The sequence below is a fragment of the Nomascus leucogenys genome, chromosome 18, assembly GCF_006542625.1.
Source record: "Nomascus leucogenys isolate Asia chromosome 18, Asia_NLE_v1, whole genome shotgun sequence".
NCBI lineage: Eukaryota > Metazoa > Chordata > Mammalia > Primates > Hylobatidae > Nomascus > Nomascus leucogenys.
This window is the reverse complement of record NC_044398.1, coordinates 90,279,519-90,295,979: the sequence shown is the minus strand read 5'-3', so window position 1 is coordinate 90,295,979 and position 16,461 is coordinate 90,279,519. Positions and strand designations below refer to the sequence as shown.

The 16,461-nt window shown below is 44.7% G+C and overlaps 1 pseudogene; it reads left to right on the top strand.

The window, feature by feature from the left end:
- Positions 1-14,777, top strand: part of LOC115831168 — a 37,201-nt pseudogene extending 22,424 nt beyond the window's left edge.
- Positions 14,778-16,461: the final 1,684 nt, after the last annotated feature.

Sequence of the window (16,461 nt, the reverse complement as noted above, 5' to 3'; positions counted from 1 at the left end):
CGAAGGCTTTGTTGGGCTAAAGGATCCAAGATGCACTCACATGGCTAGAAGGTTGATGCTGGCTATTGGCAGGAGGCCTCAGTTCCTTATAACACGGACCTTCCCATAGGAATGCTGAACTGTCCTCATGACACGGTGGTTGGCTTTGTCCAGAGTGAGTTGTCTGAGAAAGAGAGGGCAAGGCAGAAGCTGCAATGTTCTTCTATAACCCACTCTTGGAACCCACACCCTGTCACTTCCCCCAGGTCCTGTTTGTTCCCTAGGTCAGCCCTATTTATTGTTTACACAAGGGTGTAAATTCTAGGAGACAGAGATCATGAGGGCATCCAGGAGGCTAGCAGGCAGTGACTTAGCTCTCTGAGTTTATCTTCTGTTGATTCACTAAGCACTCATCACATCGAACTTCTATCTGTTTGAAACATGCTAAGCTGAGCCAAACCCAAGGCCTTTGCTTGCTCTTCCCTCCATGTGAGATACTGTTCCTCCAATCTTTGCTTCATCATCACATTCAGGTTTTGGCTCAACTGTTGTTTTCTTAGAGAGGCTTTCTCTGACCACCCTGTCCAATATTGCTCTTCCCTGCGGTCCCCACTCCAGGCCAATTGCTAGCACATCATTCTATTTATTTCCTTCACTCTTTGAAATCACTTTATTTATTTATTTATTTAGAGACAGGGTCTCATTCTGTTGCCCAGGCTGGAGTGCAGTGGTGTGATCTTGGCTCACTGCAGCCCTGACCTTCTGGGCTCAAGCCATTCTCCTGCCTCAGCTTCCTGAGTAGCTGGTACTACAGGTGCATGCTACCATGCCTGGCTGGTTTTTTCATTTTTTGCAGAGATGGGGGTGGGGGTCTCACTATGCTGCCTAGGCTGGTCTTGAACTCCTGCACACAAGTGATCCTCCTGCCTTGGCCTCTCAAAATGCCTGGATTACAAGCATGAGCCACTGCAATCAGCCCTAGTCTGAAATCGCTGTAATTACTGATTAGTTTATTAGGCCTCTGTCTCCTCTCTTAAGACTTCAGCAACCTGAGAGTGGGCTGGGCCCATTATGCTCATCCCAGCATCTCCAGCACCTGGTATAGCTCGTTGTCCATAGGAGGTGAACCATACCTATGTGCCAAGTAAAAGAACAGCCTCCCAGCCTCCCACCTCCCATAGGGAAGGCTCCAGATTCCTCAAATTTTCTCATGCCCTCCTGCTATCCTGAACCTGATCTGAAATAGGACCCTGGGTTTGTCCTAAGCTCCCTGCTCCTATATGATCATTATTCACAGTGCAACCCGTGAGTCTGCAAAGCCCTACAACCTTCCTGGAGAGGAGAGGGTGAGAGAAACCTGGTTGGCAGGCTGAGAGGGTGCCTTGCTGCAGGCTTGGCTGGACCCACAGCCAGAGGTCACCCTCCCAGCCCAGAAGGCTTTCGGGTTCAGTTGGTGATTATCTGAACAAGGCACTTTTAACAGCACAGTCTAAGGGCTTCTTGGCAGGTGACCCATTAATGCTGGCTTAAATGGGAGTCACCTAGAGGGAGGGAAGCCTTGGGGACCACTCTGAAAGCTTTAGCAGAATGCGTGGTTTTCTCAGTCGCTGTGGCTTCCCCAGGCAATTAAATGGGCTGCAGACAAGATTGCTCACGTAGCATCTCCAGCCTCTGGTCTCAGAGGCTGCAGGTGACTGAGAGGGGCCATCCAAGCGGACCAACCATCTGCCTGCTAAGGTTCCTTTCGTCTTTTCTCCATCTTTCCTTCCTCCCTCCTTCTCTCCCTTCCTTTTTCCCTCCTTCCCTCCCTTTGTCCCTCCCTTCCTGCCTTCCCTGTTTAGGGAAGTTGCAAAAGGTTTATGAATTCCCCAGCCATCCACCTCTCATCTCTGACTTTTGGCTTCATCTACTCCATTCCTTTCTCCTGTATCTTGCCTGCCTCTAACATCTGAAATATTGAGGTGACCTACTTTCACTCTATAAGTAGAGGCACTGAAGCTGTGTCCTAGAGGTACGAGAGAAACGGGCAGAAGCATCTGGCTGGTGAGAATAGTGAGACCCCTCTGACTATCTGGCTGGACTGCTGGTGGCTTCTTTCATGTCTAGATTTTCAAAGCCTGGCACCTTGGACAGCATTTGTGCACCTGGAGTTTTTGATGTGGGGCATTTTGTCGCAGCTCTTTTAGTACATTTCTACAGCCAGAGTGCCTCGTGGGGTCCAGCATTTGCTGAGGGTTACTGGGCACTGTGCTAGGCAATGTGATCCCATTAGCAATAATTGTGAGTGCTTTATAAAGCAAGCATTTGGCACATGCCATCTCATTTCATTCTCCCCCAAACCTTGTAAGATGGGGGTGATTTGTGCCCAGTTTTCTGATGAGGGAACTGATGTGTAGCAAGGTTACGCCGCTCAGGACGTTCTAAAACCTTCATGTTGTGTATGGATTCTCTTTTTTTTTTTTTTTTTTTTTTTGAGATGGAGTCTCACTCTTGTCGCCCAGGCTGGATTGCAATAGCTCAGCCTTGGCTCACTGCAGCCTCTGTCTCCCGGGTTCAAGCGATTCTCCTGCCTCAGCCTCCTGACTAGCTGGGATTACAGGTGCCCACCACCACACCCAGCTAATTTTTGTATTATTATTATTATTATTATTGTTTTTAGTAGAGATAGGGTTTTACCATGTTGGCTAGGCTAGTCTTGATCTCCTGACCTCAAGTGATCTGCCCACCTTGGCCTCCCAAAGTGCTGGGATTACAGGCATGAGCCACCACGCCCAGCCTGGATTCTCAAATTTGATTCTTACCACAACTCTGTGAGATGAAAATTATCATCCTCATTTTATATGCGAAAGCCCCAAGGTTTGAGGGTGAAGATCACACAGCCATCAGGTGGGGACCCTACTATTCATCAGCAGTCCCCTGTGCACGTGATACTAGGTTCTCATGTGCAAGTGATTTACTATCATTTGCAAAATTTGAAAGTTCAGTTGTTAGGAGAATCACTTACTCATTCCACAAGTATTTCCTGTGTGCCAGTTAGGTATTAGGATCAACAGTGATGTGGTAGATTGCACACATGGACACAGACTGCTTCCTTCTCTTTAACCACACCCCTGTGTAAAGTGGCTTTGCAGCTTCTCCCATCAAGAGGTAGAGTCTGTGTCTCCACCTCTTTAGTCTGGACTGGCCTTGTGACAAGCTTTGAACATTAGAATGTGACAAAAGTGACAGTGTACCAGTCTAGACCTCTAGCTGTTTCTGCTCTCTCTTGGAATGCTATAAGTTCCATGTGAACAATCCTTATCTGGTCAGCCAAGTGCCAAGAGTCAAATGTCCCAGTCACACATGCTATCTTAGCCAGCATTCAGCCAACTCCTAGAAACAGCTGACCATAGATGCATGAGTGAGCCCAGCCAAGACCAGAAGAACAGCCCAGCTGAGCACAGCCCACATTGCCAGACCACATGGTCAGGAGCTAAATCAGTGATTCTCAAAATGTATTCCCTAATCCAGTAGCATCAGCCTCACCAAGGAACCTATCAGAAAGGCACATTTTCAAACTCACCTAAGCACTATGGAATCGTACACTCTAGGAGTGGGCCCAAGTGATTGATTGATTCATTGATTTTGAAATGGAGTCTTGCTCTTTTGCCCAGGCTGGAGAGCAGTGGCACAATCTTGGCTTACTACAACCTCCTCCTCCTGAGTTCAACCGATTCTCCCACCTCAGCATCCTGAGTAGCTGGGATTACAGGCACCCACCACCATGCCCAGCTAATTTGTATTTTTAGCAGAGACGGGGTTTCACCATGTTGGTCAGGCTGGTCTCAAACTCCTGACCTCAGGTGATCCACCTGCCTCGGCCTCTCAAATTGCTGGGATTACAGGTGTGAGCCACCATGCCCGGCCTGGTTCCACATTTGTGCACTTGAAAATTGTGCAGCTGTAAACATGTGCGTGTAAGTATCTGTTTCGTAAAATGACTCATTTTCCTCTGGGTAGATACCCAGTAGTGGGATTGCCGGATCAAATGACAGTTCTACTTTTAGTTCTTTAAGGAATCTCCACACTGTTTTCCATAGGGGTTGTAGTACTTTACATTCTGTGGGTTCTATTTTTATGTCCATTTTACAGATGGGGAAACTAAGGCCTAAAGAAGATAAGATCTTTACTTGAGGTCACTTAACCAGCCAGGATTTTGAGTAAGGTGTCTGGCAGACTCTCAAGTTTATGTTTTCACATGTTGTAGGATCCAAACTCCTAGTGTGAGGCAGAAAATATGTGGTGGACACCCAGAGTGGCCAGAATGGGAGCGTTACAGTTCCACGAGTCAAAAGAGGTTGTATGGGAGAGAGAGTCCCACAGTTGACTGAGTGGGCCAGGCAAGATTGGAACAGGTGGAGAGAGAAGAGAAAAATGAATTTCAGATGGAGGAAGCCGCTTGAGCAAAGATGAGTGAACTCTCAAACCTTAGTAAAAGCAAGTCTTTTTATTGGCAGAAGTGAGTGTTCTAGGGTAAGACGGTAGCAGAATTTTAAATTCAGAGCATTACAAAGATTCAGCATTAATGAGTTTGCTGGAACACGAGGTGTGGAAAGTTTCCTTGAAATACTAAATTAGTAACCCCAGCAAATGTTTTTTGACTTCTGAGTAGTGTGGTCTCTAAATTGACTTCCCTCCACCATTGGACTATAAATGGTTTGAAGATGTTAGACTTGAAAGTGTAGGGAGAATATTTTGCTGTTGCTATGGTTTATTCTCTCAACTAAACTTTTTCTTTCAACATTTTTTCCCTAAAGTGTATTCAGAAGGTGACATACCTCTCTTTCTAATGTCTTCTTTTTCTATATCACCAATAAAAAGAGGGAATACTTCGGTGAGCATCTGTGATGTGCTCAGCATCTGACATGTTCACCACAAGTTAAGACTCTGCCCCAACTATCAAGAAACCTAGCAATCTAACTGCACACGAACCCATCTAGCATGCAAGCCAAAGACCATTAACAATCAGAGAAGAGAAAAGTCAGTGTAGGCTGGAGAAACCAGGAAGATCTTCAGGGGAAACTCAGTCCTGACATGGGAGGAAAACATTTCAGTTTCTTTTCTGCTTCTTCTCCTTCCTTCCTCCTTCTTCCTCCTCCCTTCCTCCTATTTCCTCCTTCTTCCTACTCCCTTCTTCCTCCTTTCCTCCTCCTCCCCCTCCTCCCCTCCTCCCCCTCCTCCTCCTCCTTCTTCCTCTTCCTCCTCTTCTTCTTCTTCTTCTTCTTCTTCTTCTTCTTCTTCTTCTTCTTCTTCTTCTTCTTCTTCTTCCTCTTCTTCTTCTTCTTTTCTTCTTCTCCTCCTTCTTTCTTCTTCCTCTTTCTCTTCCTCCTCCTCTTTCTCTCTCTTTTTTTAAACCAGTGAACACAAACAATTCAGTTTCATATTGACATTCAGTACATTAGGACCAGCGTTAGTACCACCTAGAATATATTCTTATCCAATTTAGGAAAATAAGAGATGATCGTTTGCCTAAAAACTTCTTGGCAGATTTTCCATCTGAAATGGCAAATGTGCTTTACCTCTAGGATCAATAGTGCTTGGAGTGCTATCTCGAATTTTGAGAATTTGTAGGATCTCCAGCTTCAGAGGAAATGAATACTGGAAGAAATTGATGATGATGTCTGCTATGGTATGGCAGGTATGGGAGGAGTGGGGGAGAATATCCTATGTATATGACTTCTCTCTCCCATACTTTTCTCTGCAAATTGTTATAAAATCTCTATTTTCATGTACCCAGGTAGCTAAAATCTTTAACTAATTGTACTTCATGCTCTGCTTTTGACTTTATTTATTTATTTATTTATTTATTTATTTATTGAGATGGAGTCTCACTCTGTTGCCCAGGCTGGAGTGCAGTGGTCAGTGGTGCAATCTAGGCTCACTGCAACCTCCACCTCCCGAGTTCAACTGAACCTCCTGCCTCAGCCTCCCAAGTAGTATGGATGCCTACCATCATGCCTGGCTAAGCTTTTTATATTTTTAGTAGAGACAAAGTTTCACCATGTTGGCCAGGCTGGTTTTGAACTCCTGACTGCAAGTGATCCATCCACCTTGGCCTCCCAAAGTGCTGGGATTACAAGTGTGAGCACCGTGCCTGGTGCTTGCTTTTGACTTTTAAGACAGAGGCACACAAAAATAAAATTAAACATATCAAATATATGGAAAGATAATGACCTGGTACATTTCTTTCAGCTAGTTAAATTGTAACCTAATATCCTGTACTTTATTTGGAGTACTACAAGTTGTTTCCTTTATGTCCTGAAAGATGACAGTGAGGTACAGAAAATACTAAATGATTAATGATAAACTATATATTTATATAAATACCAAGCTGTATTCTGTTGAAAATGTATGTTATCAGCCAATGGTCTATCTGAATTAAGAAGGAAATAGTGATTTGAGGATATAGTGACTTACCTGAGTGATACTAGGAGGTTCTAAAATGCTTGATTCTAATTAACTTTAGATATATCAACTCTAGGTTTCAGAGGACAGAGATTAGGGGAAGAAGTGGGCCACACGGAGAGCAATTTTTCTTTTCTTTTCTTTTCTTTTTTTTTTTTTTTGAGATGGAGTCTCACTCTGTCTCCCACGCTGGAGTGCAGTGGTGCAATCTTGGCTCACTGCAACCTCCACCTCTTCGGTTCAAGCGATTCTCCTGCCTTAGCCTCCTGAGTAGCTGGGATTACAGGCACCTGCCACCACGCCCAGCTAATTTTTTGTATTTTTAGTGGAGACGGGGTTTCACCATGTTAGCCAGGATGGTCTCAATCTCCTGACCTCATGATCCACCCGCCTAGGCCTCCCAACATGCTGGGATTACAGGCGTGAGCCACTGCGCCCGGCCAGAGGAGATAATTTTTGGGATGACCCTTGAAGGATGAGTGGGAGTTTATGTGGAAAACAAGATTTGAGAAGAGGCATAGAGTACAGCAAGGTAGAAGGCATGGGGTATGAAGAACCATGGGGCCAAGTACAGTGGCTCACACCTGTAATCACAGCACTTTGGGAGCCTGAGGTAGGAGGATCACAAGGTCAAGAGATCGAGCCCATACTGGCCAACATGGTTAAACCCCGTCTCTACTAAAAATACATAAATTAGCTGGGCATGGTGGTGTGTGCCTGTAGTCCCAGCTACTCAGGAGGCTGAGGCAAGAGAATTGCTTTAACCCTAGAGGTGGAACTTGCAGTGAGCTGAGCTGAGATTGCGCCACTGCACTCCAGCCTGGCAACAGAGCCAGACTCCGACTCAAAAAAAAAGGAAGAAAGAAACAAAGTAAGAAAAAAGAAAAACCATGGAGTATAGCGGGGACTCTAAGCCCTTTGGTATTGCCAAAAAAAAAAAGGGGGAAGTGTAGGGCTGTGTGTGGCTGGCAAGCAGACTGGGGAGCTGACAGAATCTCTGGTGCTATATTAAGGATTTGGCACTTTATCTTGAAGGCAATGGGGATCCCATGAAGGGTTGCAAACGTGGGTCAGATTTCCTTTTAGCTAAATCACTCTGGTGAGCAATGCAAAGGCAATGCAAGGATATGCAAGAATCAGAGTCTCTTTCTGTCTCTTTCCTCCTTTATGCAATGAGATCGGGAAGAATGAAAATAGTTAAGGAGATAGTCTCTAAGGCTTTGATCTCAAATAGCACTAAATGCTAAAAACTTGGAGAATGGAGTTTTAAGTGCATTCTAGAAGCTTTGTGACTGTAATAAGAGATTCAGATGAGTTGATTTTATTCAATCTCAGACACAGATGCATAGATTCTACAGATATTTTTGAATTAAAATTTGGTGAGGACCAACCCTACAGAAACCTGTGCCCATGAGCTCAACATTCATGTCCTAGAATGTTCATAGGAACATTGTTCAAGATAGCCCTAAATGGAAACAGACTAAGTGTGCCTCTGCTGTAGACCTGATAAATGCATTGTATACTCACAGGATAAAACACTATACAGCAGTGAGAATAAAGGTGGTGGAGCTACATGCATTTATGAGAGTGAAACTAAATACGTAATACGGAGAGAAGAAGCAAAATTAGAAAGAATATATACAGTATAATTAAATTTATATAGGGTTCAAAAATAGTCAAAATGATACTCGATTGTTTAGGGGCACATCTATAGGTTGTAAAATTAGAAAGGAAGTCAAGAAAAAGTTATCTCAAAAGCCTGAGGGGAGGTAGAGAGTTATGATGGGGAAATGACCCTGGGGGTCCCTGGGATATTGAGAATGCTCTGTTCATGACCTAGGGGGCAGGTGCCCGGATATTTGCTTACTATTTAGTAAGTAGTATATTTACATTTTTGCTCTTTTCTCCTGCATTGATATTTCATAATAAAATATTTTTAAAGTTAGAAAAAATCTTTGATCATATTAAATGAAAAAAGTTGTCACAGGGAAAAGCTTAAGGGAGGGAAATTCCACAATATGCCAAGGCATTTTTTGTTTTTTTTTTTGAGACGGAGTCTCACTCTGTCCCCCAGGCAGGAGTGCAATGGCACAGTCTTGGCTCACTGCAACCTCCACCTCCTGGGTTCAAGTGATTCTCCTGTCTCAGCCTCCCAAGTAGTTGAGATTATAGGCATGTACCACCACGCCCGGCTAAGTTTTGTATTTTTACAAAATTACAACATGGCTTTGCCATGTTGGCCAGGCTGGTCTTGAACTCCTGACCTCAGAGGATCCGCCCTCCTCGGCCTCCCAAAGTGCTGGGATTACAGGTGTGAGCCACCGTGCCCAGCTGCCAAGGCAGTTTAATATGTTTAAATCTTGCTCAAAATTATGTATCACATTTGTGTATCATTAGTGACTTATTTTGCTGCTACATGTTCTTTCTTAAGAAGATTTGTTCAAAGCATGCACACACACACACACACGCACACACACACACACACACATCCCACACACATATCCCAAGCAGAACTGTGGGCTCCCTAAAATGACCCACGCCCAAATAAGTCTAGACATCCCCTGAGGGCAGCTCTGTGAATTCCAGGCACGGTGTCTGGGAACCTCTCAAAGATTAGCCCTAAAAGTTTGAGTTTCCAGAGATAATAGATGTCAAGGCTACCAAAAAAAAAAAAAAAAATGAAAAAGTTTATGTTTGTCCACTGTCTTCCCAGGAGGAAGGGCAGAATCACGCCCACCTGGTAACTGCTGTTCTAGAACACGGCTGTTTACTTGAAGTGAAATGTAAGCCACATACATAATTTTTAATTTGTAGTGGCTACACTGAAAAAAGTAAAAAGAAACAGTGAAATTAGCTTTATTTTTATTTATTTATTTATTTGAGATGGAGTCTCACTTTGTTGCCCAGGCTGGAGTGCAGCGGCATGATCTTGGCCCACTGCAACCTCCGCCTCCTGGGTTCAAGCGATTCTTCTGCCAGCCTCAGTCTTTTGAGTAGATGGGATTACAGGTGCCCACCACCATGCCCGGCTAATTTTTGTATTTTTAGTAGAGATGAGGTTTCACCGTGTTGGCCAGGCTGATCTCAAACTCCTGATCTCAAGTGATCCTCCCGCCTGGGCCTCCGAAAGTGTTGGGATTACAGGCGTGAGCCACCACTCCCAGCTGAAATTAACTTTAATAACATATTTTACTTGACTCAGTAATATCCAACATATTATCTTTTCAATATGTAATCAATCTTAAAACATTGGCATGCTTTGCCATTCTTTTTCCAGTAATAGGCCTTTGAAATCCTGTGTGTTTCTCACACTGACAGCACATTTCAACTTGGACCAGCCACTTCTCAAGTTCTCAGTGGCTCATGTGACTCATGGGTACCATCTTGGGCAGTAGAGTTCTAGAACATAAGCTCTGTGAGAATAGGATTTTTTGCCTTTTTTTCATTGCTGTATTTTTAGTGTCCAGTACAGTGCATAGTACATAGCAGACTCCCTGATAGATACTTTAAAAATAAATGATTTAATGAATACCTAATTCTGTTCCTAAGAGAGAAGAAGAACATTCTTATATGGAGTGGGGCACTTTAAAAGCATTAAGGGCAAAACAAAGTGAGTCAGAAAAATAATCCCATCTGGTGAATATTGCACAAGATGAAATGCACAAAAGCACCTCTAAATAGTCCAGTTGGCTGCCAGGTGGATGAAGTGTGTGGGGAGGAGCACTTTTCAAGAAATTGCTGAGTTGTTCTCCTTCAAATGTCTTCCTCTGTCACACTCCCTCCGCAAAATGTGGTTTTGATATCCACATCATTGTGTTTTGTTTGTTTGTTTGCTTTTTGGGATAGGCTCTTCCTCTCTTGCCCAGGCTGGAGTACAGTGGCGTGATCACAGTTCACTGCAACCTCCACCTCCTGGGTTCAAGCAATCCTCCCACCTTAGTCTTTCAAGTAGCTGGGACTACAGGATGAGCCACCACACCTGATGAAATTTGGTATTTTTTGTAGAGATTGGGTTTCGCCATGTTTCCCAGGCTGGTCTCAAACTCCTGGACTCGAGCATTCCTCCAGCCTTGTCCTCCCAAAGTGCTGGGATTACAGGCATGAGCCACTGCACCTGGCCCATTGTGGTCCTTATTGCAACACTTTTTTTTTTTTTTTTTTATGTGGAGTCTTCCTCCATTGCCCAGGCTGGAGTGCAGTGGCTCGATTTCGGCTCACCACAACCTCTGCCTCCAGGGTTTAAGCAACTCCCCTGTCTCAGCCTCCTGAGTAGCTGGGACTACAGGCACATGCCACCACGCCCAGCTAATTTTTGTATTTTTAGTAGAGTTGGGGTTTCACTAGTTGGCCAGGCTGGTCTTGAACTCCTGACCTCGTGATCTGCCCACCTCAGCCTCCCAAAGTGCTGGGATTACAGGTGTGAGCCACCGTGCCCGGCCTCAACACTCTTTTAATGCTCCAGATACTGTTTTAAGAACCACAGATTTCTTCTAGTTGTCTGGTCTAAAAAAAAATTGGCTTCCTCTACCTGCACTTGAGATTCAATTTTTTAATTGGCAAGCATCATGATCTCCTGTGTATACATAGACAGTTAAGTGTGTTATTAAAATGAGACGATGTTTTGCCCTTTACGTATGACATGCTGATACAAGCAAACTGGTGACAAAAGACACAACCAGGACCTTCTGTCAGCAACTTTTCCCACATCTTCTCCCAACATCTTGAAGTACTTTTAAAATTAGACTCCACGTCCTTTTGGGTCTTGCCTCAATTTTTTTTCCAGCAGTAGGAGCGTTACCATTCTGGGCAAACTAGTTGTTCAGGAAGACACTGGACTCATTTCACGAACTTTTCTTCTTCCTCGCGCTTCTAGCGTTGATATAAATAAGCACTTATAGAAGGACTCGATTTTTCTTTTTTTCAGTTGAAGGAAAAGTTTCTCTTCTATTGACAAATACCAAGGGGAAAATCCAACTGTACTAACTGAAGTACAATATATTTTCATCAGAAATCATCTGTGGCTGGGTGTGGTGGCTCACACCTGTAATCCCAGCACTTTGGGAGGCCAAGGCGGGCAGATCACCTGAGGTCAGGAGTTCGAGACCAACCTGGCCAACATGGTGAAACCCCGTCTCTACTGAAAATACAAAAATTATCCTGGCACGGTGGCATGTGCCTGTAATCCTGGCTACTCGGGAGGCTGAGGCAGGAGAACCGCTTGAACCCCAGAGGCAGAGGTTGCAGTGAGCTGAGATCACGCCACTGCACTCCAGCCTAAACAACAGAGAGCGACTCAGTCTGAAAAAAAAAAAAAAAAAAAAAAAAAAAAAAGGAATCATCTGTATTACAATTGGTTTTTCCCTTTTCAACAAGTCTGCCATTTGGCCCCTGTCCCTGACAGCACATCTGCTTGGTGGATGTTACACTAACCTGTTGTCTCCCTGTAGGATAAGCAGACACAATTTTCCCAAGCTCCTTCTAATGCCAACCTTTTTGCTATCTGTTAAGTGGTGACAATCTAGGCTTGCATTCTCTGGCTAACATGGTTTGCAGAAGATTAACCCTCAGCTGAATCGAAAGTACCCAGCCTCTCATCCTAGTCTGTCATTTTTACTTCTCCCTAGACAGAAAAGGTGAGACTTGAACTCTCCAGTGTGGACAAATCAGTCGTTTTGAGACTTTCTGAGTCAGTTTAGGATAAATGCATCCGTGGGGCTTACCACAACCACTCTTGTTCGCTGCCAGAGAAAAAAGGGCTCCTACCACCTTAAAATTAGACACTCACACAGGCGCATATTCACAGGCTTAGCTATCTTAGCACTGAATGGCAAAACAGACATACACGACGTTTCCTCACTACGGGTAAGATGTCCTTGTTTCCTTCCTTCCTTCCTTCCTTCCTTCCTTCCTTCCTTCCTTCCTTCCTCCCTTCCTCCCTTCCTCCCTTCCTCCCTTCCTCCCTTCCTCCCTTACTTCTTCTCTCCCTCCTTCCCTCCCTCCCTTCCTCCTTTTCTTCCTCCGTTCCTCCCTCTCTTCCTCCCTTCCTCCCTCTCTTCCTCCCTTCCTCCCTCTCTTCCTCCCTTCCTCCCTCTCTTCCTCCCTTCCTCCCTCCCTCCCTTACTTTTTTCTTTCTTTCTTCCTTTTTTGAGATGGAGTCTCACTTTGTCCCTCAGGCTGGAGTGCAGTGGTGCAATCTTGGCTCACTGCACCTCCGCCTCCCAGGTTCAAGCAATTCTCCTGCCTTAGCCTCCCAAGTAGCTGAGACTACAGGCACCCACCACCACACCCGGCTAATTCTTGTATTTTTAGTAGAGACGAGGTTTCACCATGTTGGACAGGCTGATTTCGAACTCCTGACCTCAGGTGATCTGCCTGCTTTGGCCTCCCAGAGTGCTGGGATTACAGGTGTGAGCCACCGTGCCCTGTCAATTTTTCATGGTTTTAGTAGAGATGGGGTTTCACCCTCTTGGCCAGGCTGGTCTCAAACTCCTGGCCTCGGGTGATCCACCTGCCTCGGCCTCCCAAAATGCTGGGATTACAGAGAGATACTTTCTTGCTGACCCAGGAAGCCCACCAGAATCTGGTCCTCCCAATGCGATGATCACAGAATCACTCATAGGGCTTTTAAAAAAGAGCATTCTGGTTCTAGTGAACACGATGTTCTCTTGTCTACTTGGCATCTGTTTAAAAACGGTTCTCCCTTCTTCTGCTGGCAACAGGATACTTATTTCTCGGGGAAACTCATTTTGTCTGATTTAGGTGGAATCAGTACCCATTTCTCTACCACAGGCATGTACACATGGCTCAGGTCTTACCTATCAAAGAGCTATATCCTTCTGCCTACCGATTGGCTCAAAGATGGGCATGTGACCCAAGCTGGACCAATCATATATCTCTCAGAGACTTCTGCTGAAACTACCAGGAAAAAGATATGTCCAATCTTTGAAGATAATGAGTGTAAAGACAAGGCAATAATGGAGCTGCTGGGGACAATTATTTCATCATGTGGAGAGCCCATGAATGGAGTAAACTGGGCTTATCATGATAAGAGAGCCAGGAGAGGGAGGGGAGAGACGGAATCTTGATTCCCTGGATCTAGCCAGGTCTACACTTGACCTTGAGCCTTCAGTTTTGTGAACTAATAAATCCTCCTTCCTTTTTTTTTTTTTCTTTTTTTAGCTTAAGTTAATTTCATTTGAGTTTCTGTCATCTTAGAACAAAACGGTTTGTATTAACACACTATTCTCAGGAACACCCTGGTTCACTGGATCAGATATGGTGATTTTCAAACTTTAGAATGCATAAAATTTAAACACAGGACTGAGTGTGGTGGCTCACACTTGTAATCCCGGCACTTTGAGAGGTGGAGGTGGGCAGATCACTTGAGGCCAGGAGTTCAACACCAGCTTGGCCAACATGGTAAAACCTCTTCTCTACTAAAAATACAAAAAAAAAATTAGCCGGACATGGTGGAGCACAACTGGAGTCCCAGCTACTCAGGAGGGTGAGGCAGGAGAATCACTTGAATCCAGGAGGTGGAGGTTGCAGTGAGCCGAGATCGCACCACTGCACTCCACCCTGGGTGACAATGCAAGACTCTGTTTCAAAAAAAAAAAAAAAAAAAAGTTAAAAAAATAAACAGAGGGCATTTTAAAATTGGCATTTTAAAATGCTGATATCTGGGTCTTTCCCAGAAATTCTGATTTAGAAGGATAGAGTCCAGGAATCTTCATTTAGCAAGCACTCCAGATGATTCTGATGTAAGATCACAGTTTGAAAATCACAGAATTAGAGCATCCTCCTAGGCCACAACTTCATAATGAAGAAAGGTGGCTAATTGTTGTGTGCCTTCTATGAGCCACACCCCTTGGCTATGTTATCTAACTTACCTCATTTAATCCCTAGAACAAGAGGTCCCCAAAAAGAATTAGATATATTAGAGCAGTGAAGCACCTGCTGCTGAAATTTGGGGGCAAATAACTGGAGTAGGCTTGCTGGGAACAGGACTTGTAAAAAAAACTGTGTCTGGAAGGCTGTGGTCCAAGGCCATTTTTGCCGCCTATAAGTGGGGTCTCCGGGACTAAAGGGAGCACACAGCTCTTCTTAAAATTGAAGGCGTTTATGCCCTAGATGAAACAGAATTCTACTTGGGCAAGAGATGTGCTTATGTTTACAAAGCAAAAAACAACACAGTGACTCCTGGAGGCAAACCAAACAAAACCAGAGTAATCTGGGGAAACGTAACTTGGGCCCATGGAAACAGTGGCATGGTTCATGCCAAATTCTGATGCAATCTTCCTGCTAAGGCTATTGGACACAGAATCTGAATGATGCTGTACCCCTTAATAAACTAATGAAAAGTCAATAAATAAATGTGGATTTGTGCTCTTGTTAAAAAAAGGTATCTCCCTTTAGATTTGCACAATGATTTTGGATCAAAGTACAGCAGCAATTCTGTTCTTAACATGGACGGATAGAGGCAAGAAATAAAAGAATCCACCAAGTCTTCACTGATTTTCATTTCCAGATGTTAATAATTCCAAGGGTAAATGTAGCTAGGAGAACTTAATTAATTTGTTAAATAAAACCTACTGGTCTTACACATGTGAGCAAGAGAAGGTAATGTATGTTTCAATAAAAAGAATCATTAGTAGGTTACAGAGTCTGAGTAGTAAATACTATAGTTCAAGTTGTGAGAAACTGTCATTACATCACCCTGATTGGAATCATCCTGTTTTGTGAAAATGTGGAGCTAGACCTTTCCACAGCTGGTCTTGGATCAACGATCTTTGTACTTTTTGTTTCTGGTTTCACCTTATGAGAATAATTGCCTGTGGCTGGATGCAGTGGCTCAAGCCTGTAATCCCAGCACACTGGCAGGCTGAGGTGGGCAGATCACTTGAGTCCAGCCTGGCCAACATGGTGAAACCCCATCTCAACAAAAAATACAAGAATTAGCTGGGTGTGGTGGTGCATGCCTGTAGTCCCAGCTACTGAGGAGGCTGTAGCAGGAGGATTGCTTGCGCTTGGGAGGGAGAGGTTGCAGTGAGCTGAGATTGAGCCACTGCATTCCAGCCTGGGCAACAGAGCCAGACCCCATCCCAAAATGGAGTTCTTCAGAAGGCCCTGAGATGAGGATTTACATGCAGTTGATTTTTTTTTTTTTTTTTTGAGACACAGTTTTTTTCTTGTTGCCCAGGCTGGAGTGCAATGGCGCAGTCTCGGCTCACTGCAACCTCTGCCTCTTGGGTTCAAGTGATTCTCCTGCTTCAGCCTTCCAAGTAGCTGGGATTACAGGTGCGTGCCACCATGCCTGGCTAATTTTTTTGTATTTTCAGTAGAGACAGGGTTTCACCATGTTGGCCAGGCTGGTCTCGAACTTCTGACCTCAGGTGATCTGCCTGCCTCGGCCTCCCAAAGTGTTGGGATTACAGGCATGAGCCACCGCACCTGGCCACAGTTGATTTATTGAGGCAGCATTTATAGGAGAAATCCGTAAGGGAAAGACAAGATGCCGAGCGTCTTAGTTTGCATTGCTATAAAGGAAAACCCAAGGCTGGATAATTTATAAAGAAAACAAGTTTAGGCCAGACGCGGTGGCTCACGCCTGTAATCCCAGCACTTTGGGAGGCCGAGGCGGGTGGATCACGAGGTCAGGAGATTGAGACCATCATGGCTAACACAGTGAAACCCTGTCTCTACTAAAAATACAAAAACTTAGCCGGGCGCGTTGGCGGGTGCCTGTAGTCCCAGCTACTCGGGAGGCTGAGGCAGGAGAATGGTGTGAACCCGGGAGGTGGAGCTTGCAGTGAGCCGAGATCGCGCCACTGCACTCCAGCCTGGGCGACAGAGCGAGACTCTGTGTCAAAAAAAAAAAAAAAAGAAAAAGAAAAAGAAAAAGAAAACAAGTTTATTTGGCTCATGGTTCTGCAGGCTGTACAAGAAGCATGGTGCCAGCATCTGCTTCTGATAAGGGCTTCAGGGAGCTTCTTCTCATGGGGAAAAGTGAAGGGGAGCAGGCATCACGTGGTGAGGGGA